Here is a 16813-nt window from a genome sequence, read left to right as displayed (position 1 = left end):
CTCCCACGGCTGCCCCCAGTCGAAGGATCTAAAGTCCTTCCGAGAATTTCAGCCGCCTGTTGTGTTCCTGCTGGGCACCAAGCAAATTTTACATAATCACGTCCTGCCTGTCGTCCTTTGATACACTGTGAGCTTCACGAGGGCACGGACCACTGCAGTTTTCTTGTGCGCCGCTGCATCCCCAACACCTACAACAGCGGCTAGCATCTAGTAACAGATACTGAGAGCTTACCGTGTGCTACGTGTGCCACGCGTGCTCCGGGATTGATAAGTATTTGTGGAATAAATGAATAGGTCTTTTCCTGTGTTCCTCCCCACTCCCAGTGCGCTGCACTGTTGTCCCTCTGTTCGACCACAGGAATCAATTCTGGCAACTCACTGCACTTGTCAGGCTGCATCACCGTGCTGAACTGTGAACTCCTGGAGGATAGGGACTGTCCTTGAATACATTTTTGGATGTCCAGGAATTAGCAGCCCTCCTTAGTTAAGGTTTTTTTGTTTGTTCTGTTTGTCCTTTCAAATAGGTCTGCTATGTGCAGGCACTGAACTATGTTCAGTATGCTATGGATACTAAGATGAGTAACAGGGATCGAATTGATTGCTACGGGTGGGTGGGGAGACAGGAGAAAAAGTAGTAGCAGCACTGCCGGCTGAGACAGAAGGCCTGGGTGCTTCGGAACATGGCTAAAGGTTCCCAATTCAGGGGCCAGAGAAGCCATCAATGTTGAGAAAACAATTGATTGGTTCATTAAATGCATAAATGAATGAATGAATGAATGAATGTGATCTATTTGCTGTTGTATCTACAGATTTAGACTTGATAGGAGGCCCAAACCAGTGATCATTAAAATCCTGAAAATAGTTGCTCCTCACTTGCCAAGGATGAGAAAGATTTGTTTCATGCTGTATTTTGAGCACGTAAAAAGTCGATATTCTGGTTCTCTACTGATGCGTAACAAATCACACGAAAACTTAATAGTCTAAAAAACAACAACAGTCTTTTATTTTCTCTCATGATCTCTGTAGGTCAGGAATCTGGAGGAAAGCTTAGCTGGGTAGTTCCAGCTTAGAGTCTCTCGCCGGGGTTTAGCGGAGCAGCTCCCTCTCCTTGGGTGGGCCCAGGGCTTTTCCACGAGCTCTCCTCCGTGGTCCCTCCTTTGGTTCCTCTCAGCGCGGCAGCCTAAGTACTCTGGGGTGAATGTGCTAGCTGTACAGGGGGAAAGCTACATCACCTTTTATGTCTTAGCCTTGGAAGCCACACATTTCTACCTCCTTCATTAGCTACAAACAAGTCACAAGCCTATACAGATTCAAAGGGAAGTGAGGGGCGCCTGGGTGGCTCCACTGGTTACGTGTCTAACTTCAGCTCAGGTCGTGATCCCCCAGTCTGTGGGTTTGAGCCCCACATCAGGCTCTTTGCTGACCTGGAGATGTTTTTGCAGCCATGTCTGAAAAAAACAACCTGCCATAGTAGGCCTAGTACATGATATTCAATGAATGTTACATGAATGAAACAAATCGGGGGCCATGATGATTTATCTTCTTCTATTGAGGAATTCTAGGCAATTGTGTATAAAGTGATATATATGTAATAATAATAATAATAATAATGGCTATCATTTCTCAAGCTCTTAGTTTGTACCGGACACTATGCTAAATTATTTTCTTATATGCATTTATATTGGTACTATGATAATCCCCATTTTTCAGATGAGAAATTGAGGCCAAGAATTGTAACTTAACCCAGGTTGCCTAACTAAGAAGTGTGTGTGACACATACACATACCCAAACGTATACCTTGATATTCCCATTTACAGAGAAACATGTGTGGATAGCATTTCGCTTCTTGTTTATTTAATCCAGGATCTCCATAAACGCCTCAATATTATCAGAAAAAGAGAATCAGAATGCAGTAGTACTGAGTCCACAAACTGGCACATGGAATTTGCACTGGTCTCTCTCTCCCTAGAAAATAAGCTCCATGAGGTGGAGATTTTGTGTTGTCTGCTGCCACAGCCCCAGCTCTGAGAACAGCAATGCATGCTTTAGAGGTGCCCACCACCAACAGGAGGGCCCCAAGTTTAATACGGAAGAAACAGCGACTCGTGTGACAACATAGGTGGTAGCTATGACTGCAAATAAAACAGAAATCACTTTGATAGGAAATACAGAAATAACTGAGGCAAGGGGCTAAGTCGGGTGGGCATCTGAGTCTTGATTTCAGCTCAGGCCATGATCTCAGGGTTGGTGGGATAGAGGCCCACGGTGTGATTCTATCTCTTCCTCTCTCTCTACCCCTCCCCCATTCTTGCACGCTCATGCCGGTGTGCCTGCTCACACACTCTCTCTCTCTCAAAATAAATAAATAAACTTAAAGAAATGATTTGAACAAAGTGATTTGGCCTACATTCTTAGGAAGATGTCTGAATTCCTTCAAATTAATCAAGCAGTAAGTCCAAATAGTTCTATTTTCAGGATCAGTGTAAAATCCATATTATTTCTGACTTCAGTTGTCCAATTAATTTTATATCTGCAAATGATGATCTTCTATTTGTAGAAAATTGGAAAGCATTCTCACATATGTTATCTCTGAGCCTACATAGGTAGAGGTGAGCATCGGCCACTCGTGGCTCCTGAACACAAACAGGATGAAGGTTCATAGGTCCTCCTGTCACTGAGGACCAGAAATAGATGTAGTCTCTGGAGACTTAGATGAAGACATCAGCACATGACTTCTCTCTCCGTCCCATGAGCTGACCTTCCTCTATGGCATCTTCATTCCCAGTGGCTCTCTCTGCTCCTCCAAAGTTATATCCAGCAATATTAGCAATAAGAGAGTTTTCTTTCTAAGAATTGTAGCAGAAATTGCAAGACTAAAGCCAGGGGTTAAACAGCCCTGCTGTTAACACATAAAGCATGGGGAGGAGTTATTTCCCCAAAGGACAAGCAAAGTGCTGTTAACAGGAAAAGAGGGAATTAATGCCGAATAGGCAGAAACAACAATATGCAGTTGACCAGTCCCCCAACCCCCTCAAAATGAATGCTCCTGCTGCTACATTTACATGGCTTTGTAATTCTATTTAGTGCATATTCATTTTTTTATAGTCGATACCATATGTCTCTTTACACATTGACTTCACCTTTGTCTCATTACCGGATAAGACAGCAGTGTTCCTGTTTTAAAAGACGATTTTGGAGTGATGTTGTAAATATTCCATGTATCAATTGTGGCCATGGTTACATAAGTGTTGACATTTGTCAAAAATTATGGGTACATTTTATTGTGTCTAAACTATACCTCAATAAGGTTGAGGTGAAATATTTTAAGAAATAACTGTAAGAAATATTTTAAGAAATACTGATGATGGTAGTGATACTAAGGATGATATTTATTGAGCTTTTTTTGTGTAGTAGGATCTGTGCTAAGTACTTTATTGCATTTCCAACCTTTACTAAGATCTTAGGAAGTAGGTACTGTTACTCTCCTTATCTTACAGATAAGACAACTAAGAATGAGAGAAGTAAGGTACCTAAGGTCATGCAATTAGTGGCAGAATGGGGCTAAGAATTCAAATCTATCTGTCTTAAGTAACTATCTGCATGTAAGATATCTGTAAGAAAGACATTTTATACATCTAAAAATTAATAATAATAGCCAAATCAACAACTGGAATAAGGTCACACATGAAGAAGAGGTATCCCATTCTGAAATATATGTGTTTTCCCAGGACATTTCTGGTATGTGCCCAATCTATCAATAATTATACAAGCCTCTAATTTGTTTTGGCTTTAAATCAAAGGCCCTGCTGTTGGTGTGGAAGCAACTGACTGAAACAGACCTGAAATCCTCATACTCCCTGAAAGAAGAAAGTCATCTATCCTTACAAATCCAGTTGCTTTCCAGTCCTTCATGGAAGGTGGCAGCATTTAGCTAACATTCTTTGGCTCAAGAAATTAGTGAAATTCATATTACTTGTAGTATTCAAGTCTGTTTTTTATATGTTATCACCAGTTTTCATGTCTGCTACTTTTTTTTACCTAATATGCTTTCCTTGTTCATTTATTGAGAAAGTATATACATATCATTTACTATGTGCCAGATACTCTCCTAAACACTTGACAAAAATTCAGTTAATCTCCTAACAAACCTATTTTCATCTTATCTCCATTTCATAGTGTGGAAACTGAAAATGACTAACCTAATGTCGTAGTGACTGAGCAGCAGCTGAGAACCTAACTTACCGTCTAGCTTCAGACTCAGGCTATGTTACTAGTAGCACCTTAAGTGCTCAGTGAAAGAATTCAATTCCTCAGACTTCTACACAGCTGCTGGTGGCATGTGCCATTTTTCTGACCATTGAGACACCATTGGAAATCTGCTGGGCGGGGCTTTGGAAAAGGTTTCAGATTCTTGATAAGGGGACAGCTGACACACACTTTTTGCCCACCTTCCTTCCCTATTCTTTCTACCTAGAATATAGATGGAATGCATTAATAACCAGCAACCATCTTGCAACCGTGAGGATGAATGCCACACGCCAGGTGCCTTGGTGATATCCATGGGCCTGAGAATGCCCACCTACCAACCATTCATCACATAAGGGAGAAAAGAACACAACCTGTTTAAGCCCCATTAATGGAGTTTTCTGTTACTCAAAGCCAGAGACAACCCTACCTGATATAATGCACTAATCACAAAACCTATTGTTTCACCTCCTTTTGAGTTTTGGTCATCTACATTAATACGTGGTCCTTAAGGAGTTCCCCAAATGGAAAATCATTAGTTTTAAGAATGGTTTCTTGGAGTACCTGGAGGGTGCAGTCAGTTCAGCGTCCGACTTTTGACTTCATCTGAGGTCGTGATCTCATGGTCGTGAGATCAAGCCCTGCATTGGTCTCCATGCTGAGCATGGAACCTGCTTGAGAGTCTCTGTTTCTCTCCCTCCGCCACTCTCCCCTGCCGGCACCCTCAGTGTCTAAAATAAATAATACATAAAATAGTTGGATGGGTATTTTTTAAATGATCTTAAAAACAATGGTTTCTAAAACACAGACAATATCTACATTTCCAGGAATGTGTAATAAGGAAGAAAGACATTAAAGAAAAATGATAATCCAACAAATAAAAATAAGTTTATTAAAAGACTGAAATGAAACCAAAAAACTGTCAAAGATCATTTCAATCACAGACCCAGGATTATTCAGGTCAGTGAAAATAAATGGTCTATTTCTCACAATTGTAACTACTGAAAAAATCAAATAAAATAGCTTACCTCTGTAAAGTAATCTAAAGGAAAGCAGTCCTATCCACCTTGCTCTCCTTCCTGCCCCCAGATCTTCATGTACATGTGTATATGCTTGAAAGGTACATTAGCATACTAGAGGTCCTGAGATGTCCTGCAGTAAATAATCCTGTGAGAGTTTTCTGAACCTGGTATTTCTCATCTTTCTTTGACCATAGTCCTGTTTTCCCCCATTACATCAGGTATAGCTCGTGCTCTATGAAACACATGTAGGAAATGAACGATATCATAGACAACAGGAACGGGACACACAGGAGAAAGGGGTCACGTCTAGTGTTTTGGGTGCTATTTCAGTTTTTGCCAAATAGAAAGTTTGTCACTGGGAATTAAAAAGCTTCCTAATGCAACTGGAAAACGATCACTATCCAACCTCAAGTCCTTATTAATGGGTAAGTTTTCTTCTCTGGGGATCCATTTTCTCTTAGATGACTCCAGTTTTAAGGTGATGCTGTGGTTTTTAGTGGGTGCTATGTCTACTGAGAATGGCATTGGTGGAGTGGAGGAGGGCAGTATTTCAGTAATTATTCTTGTCATCACTTCCTTCTAAAGAGAAGCCATTCTGAAACATTAGTACTAAACTGGGTTATCTTGCATCTAAATGCAGGGCAAAGGGGATATACTATCAGCTAGATCTACAAAAGTGAATGTTGTCAAGTTATTTAATTTCCCACTTCCCTTTCTAGTTCTTTTCTGGAATTTCCCATCACTACATTTGTATTACCCGACACACTCTGAAGAAAAATTTGACTTACAAAATTAGTGACTGTAATAGTCTAGAGCAGAAGAGCTCTACCGCTAAAACATTCACATTTTTCCAATTTAAAAACTAGACATCATCTAAAGGTTGTTTTGCCTGAAAAATGGCAATGTGAACCACCCGCCTGTGCTTCCCAAAGCTGATCTGATGACCTAGGCCAGCCCAGGACAAAGTTTTCTCTGACCATCATGAAATGAGAAAAACAGGGACAATGCAATGTGTTTTCCATAATGCTTTATATATTCCATTGGAAGCAGTGCTTTTTATTTTGAAATTGTGTCCTTCCTACCAATTTAGTATTGATATACGCATTTTTTTGCATTAGTATACTCTTTTTCTTAAAGTAAGATGATGGCTGAAGGTATTAGCTGTATTAAAAAAATAATCCTTTGGCAAAATTTAAATTTTTAAGTCCTGTGTCCCTCCAACTTCATTTGTTGTTGTTTTAAGTAATCTTTACACCCAATGTGGGGCTTGAACTCATGACCCCGAGATCAAGAGTTGCATGCCCCATTGACTGAGCCAGCCAGGCGACCCGTCTGTTTTGTTTTTAACTTGACAGTTTAGAAATGGCTCCTTGAGCCCAGGAAACTCCTGTGACTCGTTACGCCCTTGTGTTCCCTATGACCTTTAAATGCCTAGCAATAGTAAGCAATCAATAGAGTATGACCAGTGGTAAAAGATAAACTGAGGCACATGAAACTTGTCAAGAGTTTATTTCAGCAAACATCAATCCAATCAGGAAGCACCAAACAGAATCGTTGGGAATGTTCCACCAAAAGGAGCTAAGGGTGAGGTTTTTATAGAGAAGACTTGGAAGCAAAGCAAAGTAATTATTTGGTTATAGCTTACGTGGCTGCTTTATGTAGGAAAGCCCGGGTGTCTGTTTGCGTTGGGCTCTTCATCAGTTTCATTTTCTCCAATTCAGTACATCAAGTCCTGCTTAGTCTTTGGTCTGCTGACTAGGCTATCAAGCCATTAGAATTTCCTCAGTTGGCCTCCTTGTTTAATTACTTTAACAAAGACTAACCCAGGGATTGGCAGACTTTTTCTAGAAAGAGTTTCCAGGCATTTTGGACCATACAGGCTCTGTTGCACCTCCTCAACTCAGCCGTTGTGGCAGTAAGCCAGCCACAGACGATACATGAATGTAGTGGATAGTTTCTAAAAAAAAACTTATTTATGGACACTGAAATCTGAATTTCACATAATTTTCAGGTAACACAAACTATTATTCTAATTTTGTTTTCCAGCCATTTACAAATGTAATACCCGCTCTTAGTTATTAATAAGCCAAACAAAAATAAGTAGCAGGCTAGATTCGGCTCACAAGCCATAGTGTGCTGACCCTTGGACAAATGAAAGAAAGGGAAAGCAATTCAAATCTATGTCTTTGACCTATTGTTAGTGGTGGGTATTATAATGTCAGCGAGGAAACATTTTTCAACTAAGAAGGACTATATCCATGAATATAAAAAACAGTAGATTTGCCAACTTGATTGATTTAATTTTTTACATATTTATTTTTGAGAGAGAGAGAAAGAGAGAGCATGAGCAAGGGAGGAGCAGAGAGAGAGGGAGACACAGAATCCAAAGCAGGCTCCAGGCTCTGAGCTGTCAGCAGAGACCTCAACATGCGGCTCAAACCCACAAACTGCAATATCATGAACTGAGCCAAAGTTGGATGCCTCCCCAACTGAGCCACCCAGCCACCACCCTACTAAATTGATTTAAAAGATTCAATTTCCAGAGTACCTGGGTGGATCAGTTGTTTGAGTGTGTGACTTCAGCTCAGGTCATGATCTCGTGGCTATCATTTTGAGTACCACATCCGGCTCTGTGCTGTTGGTGCAGAGCCTGCTTTGGATCCTTGTTTCGTCCCCCCCTTCCTCTCCCGCCCCCCATCTCTGCCCCTCACCCTCTTGCCCTCTTTCTCAAAAATAAATAAATAAAGGGGCCCTGAGTGGCTCAGTCGTTAGGCGTTCGACCTCGGCTCAGGTCACGATCTCATGTTCGTGGGTTCGAGCCCCGTGTTGGGCTCTGTGCGACAGCTCAGAGCCTGGAGCCTGCTTTGGATTCTGTGTCTCCCTCTTTCTCTGACCCTCCCCTGCTCACACTGTCTGTCTGTCTCTCTCAGAAATAAATAAAACATTAAATAAATAAATAAATAAATAAATAAATAAATAAATAAATATTTTTAAAAGATATTTAATTTCCTACTGTTTCCCAAAAAGCACAAACGAGAAAAACAGGAGTCCCAATGAACACCAACAAATTATCTTTGTAATGAGCTATTCATGGACTCAGAGAACCATGTAGCTTTAGAGCTAAAAGAGATTGTGGAAAATCTCCAATTCAATCATACTGTCTCAAAGCCAAGGAAAATGAATACCAGGGAAGGTATTCCCCAAGGTTACTTATTTAAAGAATGAAAATTATCTAATAAGGAAAGAACCCTTTTGAAGACTGAATAGAAGATAAAGCTGTATAATGAAAAGAGCATCAGTTTCCATCCATAGGTTCAAATACTGGCTTTGACACATGATTTTGAATCTCGGCAAGTTACTTAACTATCTGTGTTTCAAAGTCTTCACCTTTTGAAGATGGACAATAATTTATTATCACAGAGACTTATAGTTAAGAAGAAGTGAAATAATATACCTAGTACATTGTCAGGTATAATAAATACCCAATACATTATCACTTGTATTACTATTATATGAACTTTTAAAAACCTCAACATTTACCACACTTGCTAAAAAAGCCTTGAAGTTATAGTTTTTGAAGTGAGCTGAGAAATGAAAGCCAAATATTTGATGTTTTCACAAAAATATTTTTATCTGTATTACTTGAAATACTTCCTTGAATTTCTCTTTATAGCATTCCTAAAAGACAATGTAGTGCTTGTTTTAAGACTGAAATCACAAACTAACCATGCTTTTACTTGAGGATGGAATTTGATTAACAGTACTAAAACATGATTGTCACTGAAATACCCCAAAGATCATTTAACTATGGAGAAATCCTAGCACTTGTGAATTTGTATTTAAGTTTCTTAGCTAACAATAATTTGTTGAATATGATGGATGTAGTACTTAAAAAGACATAGTTAATAATGTTCTCATATCATCTTTCTTTTTAAATTTATTTATTTACATAATCTCTACTCCCAATGTGGGGCTCAAACACATGAACCCAAGATTGAGAGTCTCTCACTCCACCAACTGAGCCACCCAGGCATCCCTCATATCTTCTTTTACAAGGTAATGCTAAAAAGGTGCCTGGTTGGCTCATTCGGTAGAGTATATGACTCTTGATCTCAGAGTGGTGAGTTCGAGCCCCATGTTTGGTGTGGAGCCTACTTATAAAGTAATGCCAAAAAACAAAATCTCTAGCATCAGACAAACATGGGTTTTAGCCACAGCTTTGCACTTGTTGGCTGTGTGACCATGGACACCTCATCTCTCTGAGTCTCGAGCATTTTAACCATGTAAAGTAGGGATGACAATGGTACCTACTTCACAGGGCTGTTGTGAAGATTCAATGGTAGACATAGAACAGTGACTGCCTAGTAGTAAGTGTTCAAAAAATAATATCAGTGAAATAAAGTGGTAATTGGCCACGTTGTTGGAAGATAACTTGGGTAAATTCCATTTTCATGGTCTTTGGTCTCCTCTGGTAGATCTGAGACAAAATTGTGAAAGAACTGATTTTTGAGCGTTATAGTAAAAATTGTAAAGGCGCCTTTGAAGGCGGAACTGGATATAGGTTTCCTCTATTATTCCAGTAAGCCAAGAGGAAACCAAGAGCCTCAGGGGTTTCTAAGAACTAGGAACACGGATTCAATTCAGGACTCTAAAAAGGAAAAAGATTTTGCTGGTTATTTTGGAGATAATTAGGATCTAACTCTTCTAGAAACTTTCCTGCTCTCCCAGTTGCAAACTGTTCTTTCTCCATCTCCATTGTTATTCTGTATCCCAGACCCTTGAGAGTTTTTTTCAGTGCATACGCAACAGTTTCAAGTTATTTATTGACCACCCTACATGTCATCATCATCTCCCCCGTCTCCCTACCTCCTCCCCACTCAACTAGAATGTAAATTCCCTGTAGGCAAGGACATAGCTCGGAGTATGGCTCTATCCTTGGTGCCTAGAACAACACTTGCACATTTACAATAAATTCCCAGTAGCTATCTGATGAATGCATGCATGCATGCATGCATACATGCAAGAACGAATGAATGAATTACTTTATGAATGGGCAGCCAGGCTTTCCTTAGAAGTATAGAAAGGAAGGGAACTGATCTTGCAGCTGCCACAAGAGAAAAAGAAAACTACCAAAATTCTGAACAGGTAGACTCAGTACTGAAGTCCTGGACCACAAGGGCTCAGAATTTCTAGGGGAGCGAACACAGGGAGTGTGATAGCGGGATGACTCCAGGCCAAAGGAGTTATACACATGCGCACATGCACACACACACACACACGTGCACACACACACACAGCTATACTATCTAGAGACTGGGCTACATTAGAATTTGGTAAGCAGTATGTTACTTCAAGCACAATAATCCTTCTTCACTTGGCCTCTGGGTCACCTCCCACTCACTGCCGTTGGGTCTCCTTTCTCACGGGTCCCTCTTCCTCCGTTTCCTTGGCCGATTCCTCTTCATTTTCCCATCCTCTGAACTCTAGAATGCCCCAGCCTAGTTGTAAAATCTCTATTGACACACACCTCCTAGATTATTCCAACCTGCCTCAGGGCCACAGATCCCAGGCACAGATCAGCACTCCAACAACCACCAAACACCTACCCCACTTTTGACCTCTCCTCTGAACTCTAGACAGGTACACACAGCTTGACTACTCAGCGTTCTGTTTGTATACCTAACTAAGCATTTCAAACTTAGAAAGGCAAGTGGACGGAACTCTTGATTTTCTCCCCAAATCTGTGCCTCCCAACGGCAAATCCAACCCCACAGTTTTTCAAGCCAAAAACTTTACAGTCTCCCTTTTCTTTCCTCTCTACAAGCCACTTCCAATTACCAGCAAGCTCTTTTGGATGAGTCTTCAACATAAACTTATAATCTGACTGCTTTTCCACCTCTTCTGCTACATCCTTCATCCAAGCTACATCATATTTTTCCTAGATTATTGCAGCATCCTCCTGACTGGTCTCCTGACTTCTATCATTCTGCCTATTGTTAAGTCTCCCCCAGGCAACCAGAGTGATCCTACTAGAACATCAAATTATATCACATCCTTCTCCTGATCAAAAGCCTCTAATGGTTTTCCATCTTACAAAAGAAAAGCAAAAGCACGATCTGACCCAGGGATACATCTTTTCTCATCTCATTTTCTATGGTTCTCCCTCAACACACCCTGCTCTGACTAGCTGACAATCCATATGGATCCCAAGTTAAAAGTATTAGTCTGAAAATTCAACATAGGCTTAGAAGATCTGACTGTAAGTAAATAAACTGTTTTAGTTGGAGAAATGCTCGATACTTCTCTTTTTATTATTTTAATTCCAGTGTAATTAACATACAGTGTTTATTAGTTTCAGGCATTCAATGGAGTGATTCAACAATTCTATACATCACCTAGTGCTCATCACAAGTGCACTCCTTAATCTCCATCACCTATTTCACCCATTACCCCCCCTCCCCTCTGGTAACCATCAGTTTGTACTCTACTGTTAAGGGTCTTTTTTGGTTTGTCTCCTCTTTTTCTTTGTTCATTTGTTTTGTTTCTTAAATTCCACATATGAATAAAATCATAAGGTATTTGTCTTTCTCTGACTGACTTATTTCACTTACATTTTTCTCTCTAGATCCACCCATGTTGTTGGAAATGGCAAGATTTCATGCCTTTTTATGGCTGATATATGTGTATGTATGTATGTATGTGTGTGTGTAGAGATATACGTGCATGTGAGGTATGTATATATGTGATATATATATATATATATGTTATATATATATATATATGTATCTGATCTGATATATCTCACATCTTTATCTATTCATTTATTAATGGACACTTGGGCTACGTCCACAATTTGGCTATTGTAAATAAGGCTGCAGTAAACATAGTGCATATATCTTTTTGAATTACTGTTTTCATATTGTTTGGGTGAATCCCCAGTAGTAGTGTTACTGGATCACATGGTAGTTCTATTCTCAACTTTTTGAGAATTCTCCATACTGTTTCCACAGTGGCTGCAGCGGTTTGTATTCCCATCAGTAGTGGATAAGGGTTCCTTTCTTTCCACATCCTGGCCAACACCTGTCATTTCTTATTAGTCACTTTGCTGATCCCATGGTATTAGACCAGCATATATTTTAGGGTCTTTAGCATTTGCTTTTAGTCCCTAGAGTTAATCCTTTAGGCCAAAAATGCAAATTAGATTAGTTTCTGCTGGTAACCCTCTAACCTAGACTTGGACAATAATCCCCTCTAGTTTTACTATCTTAGGGGTTATCTTTTCATACCACAAAAGCTACCAAAGTGAAAACATCTGCTCCACTTAAGAGAAACACAGACCTTCAACCGACACTTATTTTTTTAAGTTTCTTTTTATTTAAGAGAGAGATAGAGAGGGGCGCCTGGGTGGCTTAGTCGGTTAAGCGTCCGACTTTCACTTAGGTCATGATCTCGCGGTTCGTGGGTTCGAGCCCCGCGTCGGGCTCTGTGCTGACTGCCGGCTCAGAGCCTGGAGCCTGTTTCAATCTGTGACTCCCTCTCTCTCTGACCCTCCCCTGCTCACGCTGTCTCTCTCTCTCTTAGAAATAAAACATTAAAAAAAAAAAAAGAGAGAGAGAGATAGAGAGCAAGTGGAGGAGGGACAGAAAGAGAGGGAGACAGAATCCCAAGCAGGCTCCATGCTGTCATTGCAGAGCCTGAAGTGGGGCTCGAACTCATGAATCATGCAATCATGATGTGAGCAGAACTAAAGAGTTAGACACTTAACTGACTGAGCCACCCAGGCACCCTAATGGACACTTTTTAAATCTGTCTAGGTTTCAGGTGCTGGTGAGGCACTGAAGAATCACGGATGAGCAAGACATGCCCACGTCTTCAAGGAACTCACAAAGGGGTCCACAGGACAGCAAGAGGACCTGATCTTTACAGTGCAGTGATGGTGCGGGAAACCACAGACATTCAAGGCAAGTTACTCTTAAGGTGAGGCTGGATAGGAAGGCCGAGAGCAGGACAGAGAGACTTTTTTTTAGCACATCAAAGAGTATGATCTTTGTTCAACAGGCACCAGAGAGCTACTGAAGCAGGAGAGGGTGGACACTATCAAGACTTGCTTGGAGGAAGGCAGACTATAGCAGCACCCAGACAATCTAGACCTCCAAAAAAGAGCCTGTCTTTTTTTTTCCTAGCACTTTGTCACCTCGTAATCCAAGGTGCCTAAATCAAATATTTCGGCACCAGTTGCATTTCTGGTTACCAAACTTAATTACCAAATATGTGCTATTCTGTGCTTTTGCTTTAAATCAGTTTGAATACTTTCATTGTCTCACATGATGATTATTTTCTATTCTTGGTGTTCACTGCCTAATGCTGACTCAAACCAGAGTATGTAGCTTTGTCAGTGTGAAACAACTGAATGTCTAGGGCCTGACGGCACCATTTACTTAATACTATATTCATCTACTAATGAGAGAGGTGGTAGCTTCTGGTCAGTGCCATGTGAGTGCAATGATTACTAGCTGTAGACATCTAATTTTGTGTTTTGTTTTGTTTTGTTCTTTGCTTACCCAGCATGTGTACCCCATTCTTATGATAATAGTATCCGAGTTTTTCTTGGGAAACCACTTCTTCCCCATTTCTATTTCCAGAGTAGAGATGACTCCACTGGGCTTAAAGCAAAGGCATGGGACCCAGGGTTGATCAAAAAGGCATTGTGATGCCCTGGGCTCAGTGACTAGCTCAGGCATAGTCACATGACCCAATCAGAGGCAATGAGATAGAATTCTCGGATGTGCTAGAGCAACTAGGCCAAAGGTACTCTGTTGAACTTGAAGCTAGATAGATGGATATATAAGGATATGTATCAGGAGCTAATGTGAACCATGATATCATTCAGAAAGCCTATCTGAGAATGGAACTAATATGGAGGAAAGAAGAGCTGATATATAGATATATATCTATATATCTATCTATATATATATATATATATATATATATAGAGAGAGAGAGAGAGAGAGAGATTGAGAGAGAGAGAGAGAGAGAGAGGGAGAAAGAGAGACTGACCAAATACCAAAGATACTGTGATCCTGGATCTGGCCATACCTGAAGCTAGCTAGCATTATGCTGGACTTCTGAGTTATATGAGACAATCAATTCCCTTTTTAAGCTTTAGTCACATTTTGTTAGCTTTCCCACTACTTGCACCCACCAAGTCCGGATGAGAGACTTAATTGCATCATTGCCTTTTCTGCTTCATATACCAATAGAGAATCAAATATCTAGTCATAGACACACCCCTAGCCCAACTAGCATATGAATGCAGCCCACATCGTGCTCAGGCTTTGTAGGTCGGCCTCTTGTTGCCTTCAGTGTCAGCCTCATTCTCTGTTTCTACGTGATGCTCTTTCTGTTCCAGCTCTCTGTGAACTCACTAAAGCCACAGAGCTCTACATCCTAAGGTCCACGAAGGCCATGGCCCTCATTGCTTCCCATGGACACTTCCTGTTTATCCTGTTCCCCTCTGGTGGCCTCTTTCTACCCTAGCAATCTGTTTTAATAACTAGAAGCAGGACTGGAGGACTGGAGGGAAGCCACTTCTGCCCCAAAGCTTAGGGCTCAATTTCTAGGCTCTGGCCACCGCCCAATGCCACCAATACACTATTCACACTCAAGTGTTCTTATCCTGAATGACACACCTGCTGCTGCTTTTTCTTCCCTCCCCCGCTGAGGACAAGTTTAGCCTGATATTATCCCCAACTCTGTCATCTCTATTATTGCTGTGCCACTCAGAACAGGACTTTTGCCATTTCGTGTCAGGGATCTCGGCAACGTCTATGAAATTATACCTTAGTGGTTTAGAGGAATCCAGCTTTCAAACACTATTTCACAATGACCATGATGACACGCTCCCTTCTCAAATAAGGTAGTTTAAGGTTGTTTCCCCTTTTCCTGCTTCTCAACAGGCAAAATAAGTCATTCACATCTGTCAAGAGAGGAAAATAGCTATCTTCAAAATTATATGAGAGAAGGATTTTTCCATCAGCTCTTGCCCAAAACCCAGGGAAATAACAAAGGGATGAACACTTCCAAGTGCAGATGACCTCCTTCCTCTGCTTTTACTCCTTGTCAGTGAGTATAAACTGGGTAGCCTTTTATGTTCTTGTCAAGCCCCAGAGAATTAAGCTGTAACAATTTAACTCAAACACAACACATCTCTAAAGAGCACCTACTTCCTGCCAGGCACTGCTCTAAATAAAGGGCATACAGAGGAGAATCATAGAAGATCCTTGCTTCATTTAGATTCTATTCGAGTGAGGGTAGAAAAGAGGCAGTAAATAAATGTGAACAAATAAATGAAAACAATTTCACGCAGTGAGAAGTGCTATCAAGAAAATGGAGGGGTGCCTGGGTGGGTCGGTCTGTTAAGCGGCTAACTTCAGCTCAGGTCATGATCTTGAGGTTTGTGAGTTCGAGCCACGCATCGGGCTCTGTGCTGACAGCTCAGAGCCTGGAGCCTGCTTCAGATTCTGGGTCTTCCTCACCCTCTGTCTCTCCCCTGCTTGCACTTTGTCTCTCAAAAAATGAATAAAAACATTAAAAAAAATTTTTTTTAATGTAAGGGAACAATTTTAGAAAGAGTTATCTGAGGTTGTTCTGCAGAGGTAATATTTGAGTGAAAACCCAACTAAAGAGAAAGTATAAGCCATGTGAAGTCCATGGAAAGGAGTCCTCAGGACAGAGGGTCAGCACATGCAAAGGCCTTGGGCTTTAGAGCAAGCTTGATGTGTTACAGCAGGGGTGGGGGGTCAGTAAAATATGGCCCAGGGACCAAATCTGGCCCGCTTTCTTTATTTGTACACCCAAAAAAGTAAGTTTTATATGTTTAATTTTTTTTAAAACCAATGAATTGTGTGCTTTTTTTTAAAGTTTATTTATTTATTTTGAAAAGGAGAGAGAATACACACAAGCAGGGGAAGGGCAGAAAGAAAGGGAGAGAGAATCCCAAGCAGGCCCCCATGCTGTCAGCATGGAGCCCAACAGGGAGACTGAAGGGAGGCCTGAACCCACGAATCATGGAGATCATGACCTTAGTGGAAACCAAAACCGAGATGCTTAACTGATTGAGCCACTCAGACTCCCAGACTTTTATATTTTTAAATGGCTTGGGGGGGGGGGGGGCAAAGTAAAAGAAGAATAATATTTCATGACACATGAAAATTATGTGAAATTTAGATTTCAATGACCATAAAAAAATTTTTTTTGGAAAACAGCCATGCTTACTCATTTATGTATTTTTCCATGGCTGGTTTCATGCCTCATTGGCAGAGTTGAGAGACCGTGTGGCCTATAAAATCTAAGATATTTACTATTTGGCTTTTGTGGTAAAAGTTTACAGACCCCTGTGTTAGAGAAACAGGAAGAAATCTCTTCCCAGAGTTGAAAGAACCTTGAATTTCTTTAATTATTTAGGATCCTTTTGCCTATAAATAACAGAAAATCTTTCTCCAATTGAATTAAGTAACATGGAGAACTAAAGGTAGCCATCTTTGAA

Source organism: Hyaena hyaena, unplaced genomic scaffold (assembly GCF_003009895.1).
Source record: "Hyaena hyaena isolate Hyena2069 unplaced genomic scaffold, ASM300989v1 scaffold_107, whole genome shotgun sequence".
Lineage (NCBI taxonomy): Eukaryota > Metazoa > Chordata > Mammalia > Carnivora > Hyaenidae > Hyaena > Hyaena hyaena.
This window is presented reverse-complemented; position numbering follows the sequence as displayed.